We start from the raw sequence: 12,227 nt of genomic DNA, 5'->3' as shown, positions 1-12,227 counted from the left end.
CACCCGGAGGTGTTGTGGCGATTTCTGAAGGGGTTCCTGTTGTTGTTGTTTACATTTACCGTATTGATTTATTTGTCTGACTGATTTTAAATCTCTTTATTTTGCGTTTGAACCGTCGGTGTAGTGTCACAGAGGCCCTAACCGATGTCACGGCCCCAAACAGGCAGCCGGAGCGCACTGTGGACCGCAGCGCTGCGCTCACCGCGGCCGCTTCTTTGCGTTAAGGAGGAAACTTTTTATTCATTCATGGAAAATTGGGCCCCGAGGTCTTCAGCCTCGATTAAGATCCATAGGGGACGTTTCGTAGTCGGCACAAATTAATAATTTAGGATCTCTATGTGCTCACAGACATCCGAGGATAAAAAGCAAAAAATAAAAGCACCAGTCCTCATTCAGAGAAGCAATAATTAATGCAGGAAGCTGTTTCTTTATTACTGACAGCAAAGCCTCCGTGTAATCCTTTGGGATATGCATATACTGGAAATTACTGTTTCAGTCCCTTAAGAAGATGCTGTTTCTTTTTCTTAAGGAAATAATTCAGGCCTTAAGTTGGGTCATTTTGTGTCAGAATGCCTTCATACACTGACATGTTCCTGGGCTTTGGCTGGAACGACCGCGCAGGCATCACTGCTCATCTGTTAGTCATGTTTAGACTGATTACAGGTTTGATAAAATCTTATAAAAGAAGAGAATTAAATACACCGAAACGGACTTTGGACGCATAGCAACAGTAAACCTCGTCTGATAAAGGGAGAAATCTGCAAAGCTGTGCTTAAAAAGTCACAAACAACACAATTAGAATTTATTTGCTTCAGTCAGATCCAGTGGAGATGAGAAATAAACGGCCATTTCATCCAATTTGCAAAACACATTTTCTAATTTAATCGGACTTTTTTTTGAGCTTTTAAATCTTTAAGTCAAGTCTGTTCAGCTGAAATAATCCACAACACGTGTATTAGCTACAGCTGAGATGTGAATGCCTGTACACAATAAATATTGTTAAAATAAAACACAAATGTGCCAACACACAGCCCGTCTGAACCGCAGTTTATTGGTGGTGCTCACAGCTCCGAGGGTGACATTTGCAAAAATGTCAAATGTCCTGTCGCTTTCCAGGAATAATGAGTCAGTGTGGCCAGCCCCAGTGAGAACAGTATTAAAATATCTTTTCAAACTTTCAATTAAAGTGACACACGAATAATTATAATAAATATGTCGGCCCTCTCCCAAGATGGCATGTACACTGTACACTCTTAGAAAGGATGTGTTAAAAAATGACACAAAAAATGTGTTGTTACACTATTAACACATTTTGTGTAAATTTTAACATAACATGTGTAAGAAAATGTGTAAACATTGAAAAAATGTGTAAAACGCTTAACACACTTGATGTGTTGCACAGTTTAACACATTTTGTGTGTTATTTTCAGAATCTAACAACAGGACCTAAAATTAGCAGCTCAGTAATTTGATACTAGCCCTGTGTTTAGTGAAATAAATTGTAGATTAACAATGTATTATAACTATATTAACTGAATAAATAAAATGTTTAGTTATTGTTTGTTTTCCTTAATCCTTTCCTCATTACTTTCAACAAATAAAACATTTTATAATGTAATGTGGACCAAGGTATGGTGTACTAAAATTCTGAAAGAGGATTAATTTTTTATTTCTCAATATGTATGGCATACCAATTAATGGCCATGGCTATACTATAAGCATAAGTATCCACAAAGAACAGGCTTAATTTTGACCGTAACATGTGAATACAATTGAAGCAAAAGTAGAAAATGAAATGAGTAAGAACACACATGCTTAAAATTGAAACAAATTCTGCCCAGCAACATGACATACCGGCGGCGGCGGGAAGGGGGCGCTATCTTTCGCGCCAATGAGACAAAGGAGACAAAGATGGAGGTTACGTCGCCTAGTATGTTGTCAGACCTTACAGTAAGTATCATTTACCAGTTTATCTTAATGTACTGAAAATATGCCGGGTTTCTGGAAGAATGTGAATTTATATAAAATATAGGAGTTTAGAGTTTAAGTTAATTACTGCTTAACTATACCTAGCTAACCTTAATGTAACAGTCTTGCTAACATATCCTACTCTTAATTTTATTATTAGTTCTTGGATTTCGTGCCATACTCCATTAGAGTTAATGTGTTTTGGTAGTATTTTTATGTATTACTTTATTCATGTATTTATCTATTTACTTTATTTATGTATTAGAGTATTCAGAAATTGCTCTTAGAACCAGTGTGGTAGTTGGCTAGCGGCTCCGACAGGCATTATGTTGTCTATGAGCAACGCCAGAGTCAGCACCTAACCGTAGCAGTGTTGAGTAAAATGACAATATTGTCGTTAGCTCTGAATATAGCAAATGTAGTTATCACCGCGACCATTCGTTTACTAGCAGAGAATAGGAATAAAGACTGAGTAACTTTAACATGAAATATACCTCATATTGACAGAGATAATTATTTTTTCAAGCAGTTAAAGCAGTTTTTGCATCTAGTATGATTAACTAAAGTATGTGCACATTCTTTTTTAAGGCTTATTGCTGGAAACATGCTCTGATATAGTTTCTTTTTTATGCAGAACTTCTGAGGAAGTAATAGTCAGTGTTATTTAAAAAACCAAACAACAGCAACTTGACCATGCAAATTATCTTACTTATTTAGCCATGTGTTTCATTTTTTCAGCACACATATGACAACTTAGAATCTGTCAAAGTCCTTGTAACCACTTTTATAGATGAGAAAGAAATTTGTAAAAAAAAAAAAAATTCTTATTGTCAGCAGTGCCACAGACATCAGACATCACTATTAGTCAGGATCAGATTTATTCACCAAGTAGCAACTAGAAGATAAAATCAATTTATTTATTATTCAGAATTTCTTTTAGTCATTGCGTTATAATCACGTAGTTAAGAAACCGCCTTCTTCTGCTGCAGCTTTTTGAGTAAACTCGTGCTTTTATGCTCTGTGGAAATTTGCTGTCATGACTTTGAAGATTATTGCAGAGAGGTAAAGTGTCTGGTGTTGCCTTTACACAGTCTACCATTACCACAGAAGAACAAAGTCAACCCCTGAAGTCACTCAGGAAAGCCCCACAGATTCTTAAGGAGTATGAAACCTGTCGGTGCCATCGAGGAGGCTCCTTGTGAAGACTTGCATTGGGGATTTGGTGGAGAGGTGTGGTTAGTAAGTATCGCACTTTACTGTACTTTGTTAAAATTTTGCAATGAATGTTTTCCTTTAAAAATGTTGAAGTGCACAGAAGTAAAAAAGTTTACCTTTGTTTTCCAGTTACCCTCTTAGTGCAGAGAAGCTAACTGTAGCAAAAAGCATCCTCACCACTTTTCCACCCTTAAGTGGCAGGACAGGGGGAAGGATTTGTAAGTAAATTTAGCATTTTAATAATGTAAATTCCACTACATACTGTAAATTGCACTTGTTCCCACTTACTGTGTATCGTTTAACCTTTATCTAATTATTTATTAGAGCTTTTTTTCTCAGTTAAAATTGCTCAGCTGTTACCCATATACCTCTGTCCTTTCTTCCTCAGGAGCATTATTATGATCCAGTCTCTCATTGTGGATTCCTAGAGACTAAACTGCGCAACCTTAGACGGAATCTCGACCAGGGGCAGAGACATTATAAGAAGCGAAAAGTGACAGATGACTGTGGTGAAGACAAGAAGCTCAGGCGAGAGGATGGGAATACCAGCAGCACAGATGAGTGGGTCACCCAAGTTATTGCGGCCCTCAGCTGAGAACCTTCCAATTATCATGTCAGGCATGGAGGAAACATACACCAGTCTCAGAGCCTGGAATATTCGGAGAGTACCCACGGTTTTTGGACATGCCGAGTCTGGTAAGTTGCTTGGTTCTCTGGTAATGGTTTATGTACTCCTTCTCCACTCAGTTGTGTTTTGCATACAAAGTATGTAACAGGAGTCGATACATTTGGAGGTATGTTTATGAGCTCCTAGTGAATATTTTGAAAGTTTTATAACTTCAGAGTTTGATCATTACTCCCTGCGCACTGATTACAATGAGCATCACTTTTCACATGGTCCAAAATCTTAGTCGTACCACCAAATGACTATCTAATAGTAGGGACATCAAATGACAATGCAGAAAGTGCTGCTCGTGGAAGTGAAAACCCTACAAAAAAATCACCTAAATCTGTATGAAACTCTGCTTTCAGCAGCACTATTTTCAACAAAAAAGCTCTACAGGACAAACCGCAGATAGACAACATAAGAAATTGTCTGCTAGAAAGTTGAACATCAGCTAAAAAGTCCTAATTTTTTCTCAGGGTCTGATGGGACCCAAATCATAGCTAAAATTAAGGAATAATGGACTTGTATTCAAATACCACTCCAAGTAAATTGTTGTTTAACTGTGTAGGTAAGCTAGATGTGGAATGGGTAACAGAAATGTGATACTGTAAAGTTTGATCTTAGCCATACAGCTACCAAATGGACAGAATGTACTTTTGATTTAATGTATTTAATGCTTCATTTTAAACTTAAACACTTCTTTTATTTCCGTAGGCTGGACTTGGAGTTTGGCAATTTTACAGGAGGAAAGGTGGATCTCTTTTTGCGAAAATGGGAAGCCAGTATCATTCCGAAGCTCAAATCAGTAGCTGCCCTGGAAACAAGAACCCCCCCGCCATGTGTTAACACACCTACTCCCACCAGTTGGTGCCAGTCGTTGCAGCCTTTTTTGCACTGGTATGTATTCAGTAAAGTTCTCACGGTATTTACCTGAGGAAAGCATTTGTCTACACCTCACTGAATACTATCTTTATCTTCCCCCATCTCCAAGCCTGGAACAAGTATTGCATCACTTTGCAGTGATCCTGAAGCATCATCCACAACACACCAACCCCAGCTGATATGCATCGGTGATCTAAAGAGGGCAACCAGGCAGTACATCATTGTTGCTAAGAATGACAGAGTAACCATTTCTCTGAATGATGGCCTGACGTGTGCTGTGGATAAGCTTTTCAAACTGTACTGGGTATGTAACTTGTCCTATCCAGCACCACTTGGCTCCGTCTTCACCTTCTTTGATTTTGTCTATGACCTGCCGCTGTCCACCCAAAGGAAAACCAAAGTACTGGAGCTGATTGCACAGATTAAAGGATGCAAGTAAAATGTTCACCTGTCCAAAATGTAGAGAGTCTCTGTTCACAGAGGTGAGAAACCTCATTTGGCATCTTTGCCAAATACACTGCTTATCAGGACTGACCATTTTTATGCCTATGCAGTGGAAAGGTCAGACAATATGAACTGATTGGCTGAAATTTTTGATTTTTGTATTTAAACCCAAGGTACAAAATTGTATAACCTGGATGCTATATTCGCCAAAATGTATGTTTTTCTGTTTGCATGCAACTGCACATTTGTTAAATGTTGACAATTTGTTGAAGATGACAATTGTTACCTTTAAAAATTTTAATTCATGTATTGTCTGGATTATATCAGAACATTATATATATACACTCAACAAAAATATAAACGCAACACCTTTGTTACTGCTCCCATTCCCCATGGGATGGACGTAGAGACCTAAAATTCATTCCAGATACACAATATAACCATCCCTCCCAAACAGTGGTCACAAATCAGTCCAAATGTGTGGTAGTGGGCACATCTGCTATATTGAGATAATCCATCCCACCTCACAGGTGTGCCACATCAGGATGCTGATCTGACATCATGAGTAGTGCACAGGTGTACCTCAGACTGCCCACAACAAAAGGCCACCCTGGAATGTGCAGTTTTTTGCGCTATTGGAGGTCTGGGGACCCAGAACCGGTCAGTATCTGGTGTGACCACCATTTGCCTCATGCAGTGCAACACATCGTCGCATGGAGTCTATCAGATTGTCAATTGTGGCCTGTGGAATGTTGGTCCACTCCACTTCAATGGCTGTGCGAGGTTGTTGGATATTCGTGGGAACTGGTACACGCTGTCGTATACGCCGGTCAAGCACATCCCGAACATGCTCAATGGGTGACATGTCCGGTGAGTATGCTGGCCATGCAAGAACTGGGACATTCTCAGCTGCCATCTGCCCTGAACAATGTGAACCATGATTCATCCGTGAAGCGCACACCTCTCCAACGTGCCAGACGCCATCGAATGTGAGCATTTGCCCACACAAGTCTGTTACGGCGACGAGCTGGAGTCAGGTCAAGACCCCGATGAGGACGACGGGCATGCAGTTGAGCGTCCCTGAGACGGTTTCTGACAGTTTGTGCAGAAATTGTTTGGTTGTGCAAACCAATTGTTCCAGCAGCTGTCTGGGTGGCTGGTCTCAGACGATCTTGGAGGTGAACCTGCTGGATGTGGAGGTCCTGGGCTGGTGTGGTTACACGAGGTCTGCGGTTGTGAGGCCGGTTGGATGTGCTGCCATATTCTCTGAAACGCCTGTGGAGACGGCTTATGGTTGAGAAATGAACATTCAATGCACGGGCGACAGATCTGGTTGACATTCCTGCTGTCAGCATGCCAATTGCACGCTCCCTCATTGCTTGTGGCATCTGTGGCATTTTGCTGTAAGACAAAACTGCACATTCCAGGGTGGCCTTTTGTTGTGGGCAGTCTGAGGTACACCTGTGCACTACTCATGATGTCAGATCAGCATCCTGATGTGGCACACCTGTGAGGTGGGATGGATTATCTCAATATAGCAGATGTGCCCACTACCACACATTTGGACTGATTTGTGACCACTGTTTGGGAGGGATGGTTATATTGTGTATCTGGAATGAATTTTAGGTCTCTACGTCCATCCCATGGGGAATGGGAGCCGTAACAAAGGTGTTGCGTTTATATTTTTGTTGAGTGTATATTGAAAAAATTGAAAAATTGAAAAAAGGGCAATCATATATATGATTGCCCTTTTTTCAATTTTTTTTGACATTTTAATGATCTAGAGAGATAGAAAGCTAGTCAGATATGAATTTTGTTTGATTTTGTAAAGTAAAAATTGTGATATAGCTTTGGCTAAAATTGAATTTAAAACATTTTAATTGAAAAGATTCTGACAGTTGTTGTTCATTCAGTTTGTAATGATTTATAATATGCCAAATAAAAAATGGAATTCAATAAGTGTATAATATATACCCATCTTTTTTCTCCTTTTTTAAAAAAAATTGAAATGTACACATTTTAACACATCTTTGTGTCAAAATAACACATCTTTGTGTTTACATTTTTTAACACAGAAGATGTGTTAAAGGAGCAGACACATTAATTGTGTTAAAACTGACACATCATGTGTTGTCCCTAATCTGATGCAGCACATGTGTTAAAATTTAACACATGATGTGTCAATTTTAACACATCCCTTCTAAGAGTGTAGCAGTATCTGGGAAAAGACAGTTAAAAAAAAAAGAAGATAAGGAATAAATGAGCTTCAGCTTAGATAAACTCATTCTTCTGAGGTGCCAACCATATTACATCAGACAAATACAAAGAGAATATGCTTCTTGTTATAATTAAATGCAGCTGCAAATTTATTTGAACTGTATTATTCATCTGTTCATATTTGCCTTTATCGAAAGCAAATAACGTCCCATGAAAATTACAATATAAAGTAAGCCTACTGGACACGATGTCAATGTAAAAGCCCCAAAATACAGTGCAGTGGTGTAATAATGTGAACATTCAATGTAACGTTTTGGTACGGTTTCTGTGTTTGAATGACAGGTTTCCCTGAAATGTTGTGCAACAGCGGGCAACAGGCATGTAGTTGATATTTCTCTGCTTTAGTGGCTACGTAGGAAGTGCTACACAATTAGTGCCAACATGTGTATACAAACCCTAATTTTCATTTACATGGCTCAGGACCTAATGAATCAGATGTCACTGGTGCAATGCGTGGGTAACGACAGAGTGCACCTCTGTTTCTGTATTTTGTACAAATGACAACCTCCAGGTCTAAAAAGCAAAGGTAGTGCTGAAGCACCAAACTGCAGTTCCTCTAATGGCCACTTGAGGGTGGCTCCAAAAGTGAGTGGGGAAAAAACTCCTGTGGGAAAATATTAAATGCTATCATTAAAACGCATGTTTTACAGCGCGCTACAAAAACACAAGACAGAAATTCTTTTACAAATAAAACTCGTACATTTAGATATAAAACACATAAAGTTAGGGGTACTTTGACAGGTGTGTCAGGAGAAGCACCTGCAGTTAGTTTGGGGTTTTTCACATATTTTTGTTCTTCAATATTGGTGAGTGAAATTATATTATAATAATCTGTTACCCATGTGTTTTTGTCTGTGTATAGTTGTTGGACATAGCTTGCTAAAAAAACTCACAAACATTAGCCGATAACTTAGCACTCTACCCTGTTTTCCAGATATACAGTCATTTCTAGCTCCAAAAACCCCTGACAGCAGCAGCCAAATTGTTAACAATGAAATTTCAAAATGCAGCAACGATTGCTAGATTTAATTGCGTTTAAATCTCTGATCAAAAAATCAACAATTTGTATTAATAAAACCAGCAAAGCCCTAAAAATCTCTAGTTTCTTTTGGAGAGAAAATGGTGACCAGGTTGCTCCATCTGTGAGCATGAAGAAATAGTGTGAAGTGTAAATTTGATTAAAAAAAAAAAAAACAAAGTACTGCAAATGTATTCAAGCCCCAGTGTATTTTGTGCAGAAGGTGTTTCAGCCTCACCAACATGGGAATCACGGCAGTGAAAATTGCCTTCAGCTTCTACTTCACAGAGTTTCAACAAGTTAGACTATATTGACAGCCTGTGTTCGACAAAGGCCTCAAACAAACCACACAAATCAAACAATCAAACTTAAATTATAGGACTATAGGATTTACTGCCATCTTTTATATACAGTGAATGGTTTTGTCTCACTTCCACGATGTTGCCACACCTGCAGCTGACAATGTTGCTCTAAAGGAGTGACCTGTTCTGGTCTAAGTAGTGCATCAGAAAAGATAACTTCATACGTGTTCATACATATATGGTGATGTTATGGGAGATCAGACGCAGCACATTCCCCGGTACACTCCTCTTCCTCATTTTTCCCTAAAACGAGTAATTAAAGGACAGGTGTGAATTAATGGAATAGTTTAGTAGCAGCTCTGTTGGCTTGCTGCTGGTTTATATTTGCATAATAATTTAAGCGATTGTCTGACTGACTTGCACACTCAGTGCCATGTAGTTAAAGGAAGATTGTCCCTCTCTCTCTCTTTCTCTGTCTCAGTGCCACTTTACCAACCTCACTTCCCGATCAAACTGGAAAATAATGAAATTCGGGCTCATCTTAATAACAAATGCTGCCACTACTCAGGGTGTGATTAGAGGGTAATAAAGAGAGACTGCACCCCTGTGATAGGAACATCTTCATTAGATGCATAAACCTGTTGTTGGGTAAAGATTTGAGAAAATGGAGACGATTGCCAAAGTATTTAGCAAAAGAGAGTTTATCTGCCCAGCCTCCCCGGTTAAATCAGAGCAAATCGCCCACTTGCTCTGGATGATATATCCTCTTTTATGTCATGCTGCTGTGCCACTTAAGAGTGAGCTGTTCCATAGAATGGCTCAGGGAGATTTGACTTTCTCTCTTGTACCTGGTTACTCAAGCCTTTGGCTGTTTTCATTTTTTTTTTTCCCAGAGAGAAAATGTTCCCATTGTATTTTTGTTTTCTGCATTTAGAACAGAAAAAAGATGCTTTGAAGGCTGATGCCCAGCTGGTGTGTGTATGTGTGTGTGTGTCTGCAGGCTCATACAGTATGTGAATGTAGGCGTTTTCTTTAATAGGTCTACAGAGATCTTCATCCTCAGTCAATAGCTGAGATCTATTGGTCCACGTTACCATGGGAACAGATCTGCAGCTAGTACTTTTTCTCACTGTGTGTCTGTTTGTGTCAGTCAGGGATTGAAAATAACATCTGAGTAAGTGCCAGGTTAGAGTCTGTTGCCTAATGATCGGCGTCTGATGACACACCAGCGGAGATGAAACGCTCCCCGTGCTGCACTGTTTCAAAATCAACTCAAACCTTCTGCTTCCAGCTGCTAAACATCCGGTTTTCTGGTCGTCTGAGTCACTGCATCCTGCTGCTGTTGTTTTCTTAGTGTTTAACATCATATGCGACTGAATCTCTTTCACTTCAGGATGCTTCACAAACAGCAACGTGACAGCTGATGTCAGTTAGCCGTGTCTTTTAAACACAACACAGTTTCATGGACTGAAGGCAGCTTAAGAGATTGGGCTTCATTTGTTCGTTGTGGCATCATGATACATGTTCTAACCTTTTTCACGGGACGGCTTGGTGAATTTTCATGGCTGTTCCTTTCAACTTTAAATGGATCCAAGCCAGCTCTTGTAAAGTGTAACATCTTCTTATGAACATTAAAATCACACACCTGCTTGATGTTCTGCAGATCTACCACATTCTGCAGAAACAGCTGTAGCTCTGTGATGTCCTGTGGTGCCTGGCACCAGATCCTTAGGTTTTAGTGAGTTGCAGGGTGGGGCCTAAGAAGGTCAGACACTCATTGTGTTGGGGATTGTCCTGCCGAGAGAGACAGCTGCCATCGGGGAGTGCTGTTGTTATAATATGGGTTGATTGGTCTGTAGCAGAGTTATAATTCATAGTATGTGTCAAAGTACCAGATGTGATCAGGATCAGAGGTTTCCCATCAGAATATTACATAGCAACAATAAAAAGATCAGTGTTATTAACTTTACATGTCAGGAGTTTTAATTTCGATTTGCTCGCTCAGATACAAATATTCAGAAAACCAAAAGCTGCTTGGTCATTTCGGATCATCTTTAAAACGCCGTGTCTTGGTGACTTGGGCATTAGATGGCATGCTTATATTTTTTGGTCTATAAATAGCTGAATCAGATAAAGTCCGGGAATCTAATAACCAGGAGCCGGACTGTGAGGAATTGAATGTCTGGCCACAGAGTCATTGATAAATTCTGATGCTACCGATCATGTATCTGCTGTCATCAATTAAAGCAATCGATTGTGCTGATTACATAGAGGGAAACTGGGCTCCTCCCCGCCTCCTGTGGCTTCAGAGAGAGAGGAGGAGGAGGAGGAAGAGGAGCTGGCTGAGCATCAGAGCCCTCACAATCAGATTAAAAGTTTGTGGTGCTGCAAAGGAAAGACGAGACAGAACGAGGAGGAGGAGGTAATCAGTCGGTCCCTTAGTGAGGCTGATTTAAATGTGACTTTAGGCTCAGTGCAATTTCAGCTCAAAGCAAAGAATAGCGTTCAGATGGAGAGACTGCTTTTATTAATACTGCTGCTTCACTTACGTCAGTGAACTTTGACAGAGCTTTGCAGCCCCGTTACCCACTGTGTAACAATGACACATACTAAATCTGTGGTGGCACTGAAGAATAATAAATAAGATAAAATCTATAAATATTTATCTGTAGCTTTATCAAATGTGAAAGGAGAACGACTTTACCGTGTATTCTTCTTCTGCATATGTCAATTTTTAGTACATTTTACTCATAATTGCGGTGAATTCCGCCCGCTTCACAGAGCACTTAAGCTCCGAGCTCGTGTTTAATGCACGGGGAATGTCGGATGCGATACCTCTGAAAACTCTGATGACGGCTGACAGATGAGAAGGCTTGCTGCGCTACAACCTGCTGTATTTGATGCCAGTTACTTGGCTTCATAAGGATTCCTGCTCACACACGATCGCTCGGTTCATCCGTTTAGAAACCCTGACAAATCAAATGAACGGCAGCGCTGCACGCTCCAATGTGTCCTCTTCAGCTCTCAAGTAAATAACATTTCCGAGATTCAATCCAAAGAGGTTTGCAAAGCCACAGTTCACATCTGCTCAATTTATTTGGTGTCAAAGTATGTCTCATAAGAAGTATTAAAAAAGGGGATGTAATCAAACATTGGGGAAATGAAAACCGGTGCTTCAGCAGCTTTGCTCCAAGGGTTTTGAATCCTGTAGTTATAACAAAAGCCATAATCTATAGATAGGGATGTAAGGAGGTCAGAGGGAATGTTTTAGATAGCCTTACACTCAGATTATTCCTAAACTGTATAAAAAAAGATGGATGTAGACAGCATGAAGTCGCAGTTTTACATGGGACTCAAGCTTTTTACGCTTCCTGTTGGCTTCATTCTTCCTGGACGGTTGCCGCTTGGTTTTAAAAGATGGACTTTTGACGTGAAAGATAACCATCAACAAAAT

At 39.8% G+C, this 12,227-nt stretch overlaps 1 protein-coding gene and 2 long non-coding RNA genes across 7 annotated transcripts in view; 2 read left to right on the top strand and 1 right to left on the bottom strand.

Annotated features, from left to right (window-relative positions):
• Nucleotides 1-12,227, top strand: part of kiaa1549la (KIAA1549-like a) — a 118,049-nt gene that overhangs the window by 734 nt on the left and 105,088 nt on the right. The gene's annotated exons all lie outside the window — the stretch shown is intronic.
• On the top strand, nt 1,802-5,579 carry LOC113008577 (uncharacterized). Its single transcript, XR_013910275.1, has 6 exons — nt 1,802-1,950; nt 3,060-3,207; nt 3,313-3,401; nt 3,572-3,879; nt 4,565-4,747; nt 4,842-5,579. It is a non-coding gene; the product is annotated as an uncharacterized LOC113008577 (long non-coding RNA).
• On the bottom strand, nt 2,498-3,117 carry LOC145429932 (uncharacterized). The gene is made up of 2 exons (XR_013910279.1): nt 3,010-3,117; nt 2,498-2,863 (listed from the first exon to the last, which is right to left on the bottom strand). It is a non-coding gene; the product is annotated as an uncharacterized LOC145429932 (long non-coding RNA).

This window comes from Astatotilapia calliptera, chromosome 7 (assembly GCF_964374335.1).
Source record: "Astatotilapia calliptera chromosome 7, fAstCal68.1, whole genome shotgun sequence".
Classification (NCBI taxonomy): domain Eukaryota; kingdom Metazoa; phylum Chordata; class Actinopteri; order Cichliformes; family Cichlidae; genus Astatotilapia; species Astatotilapia calliptera.
The sequence above is the reverse complement of the archived record's forward strand: the minus strand, read 5'-3'. Positions and strand labels throughout refer to the sequence as shown.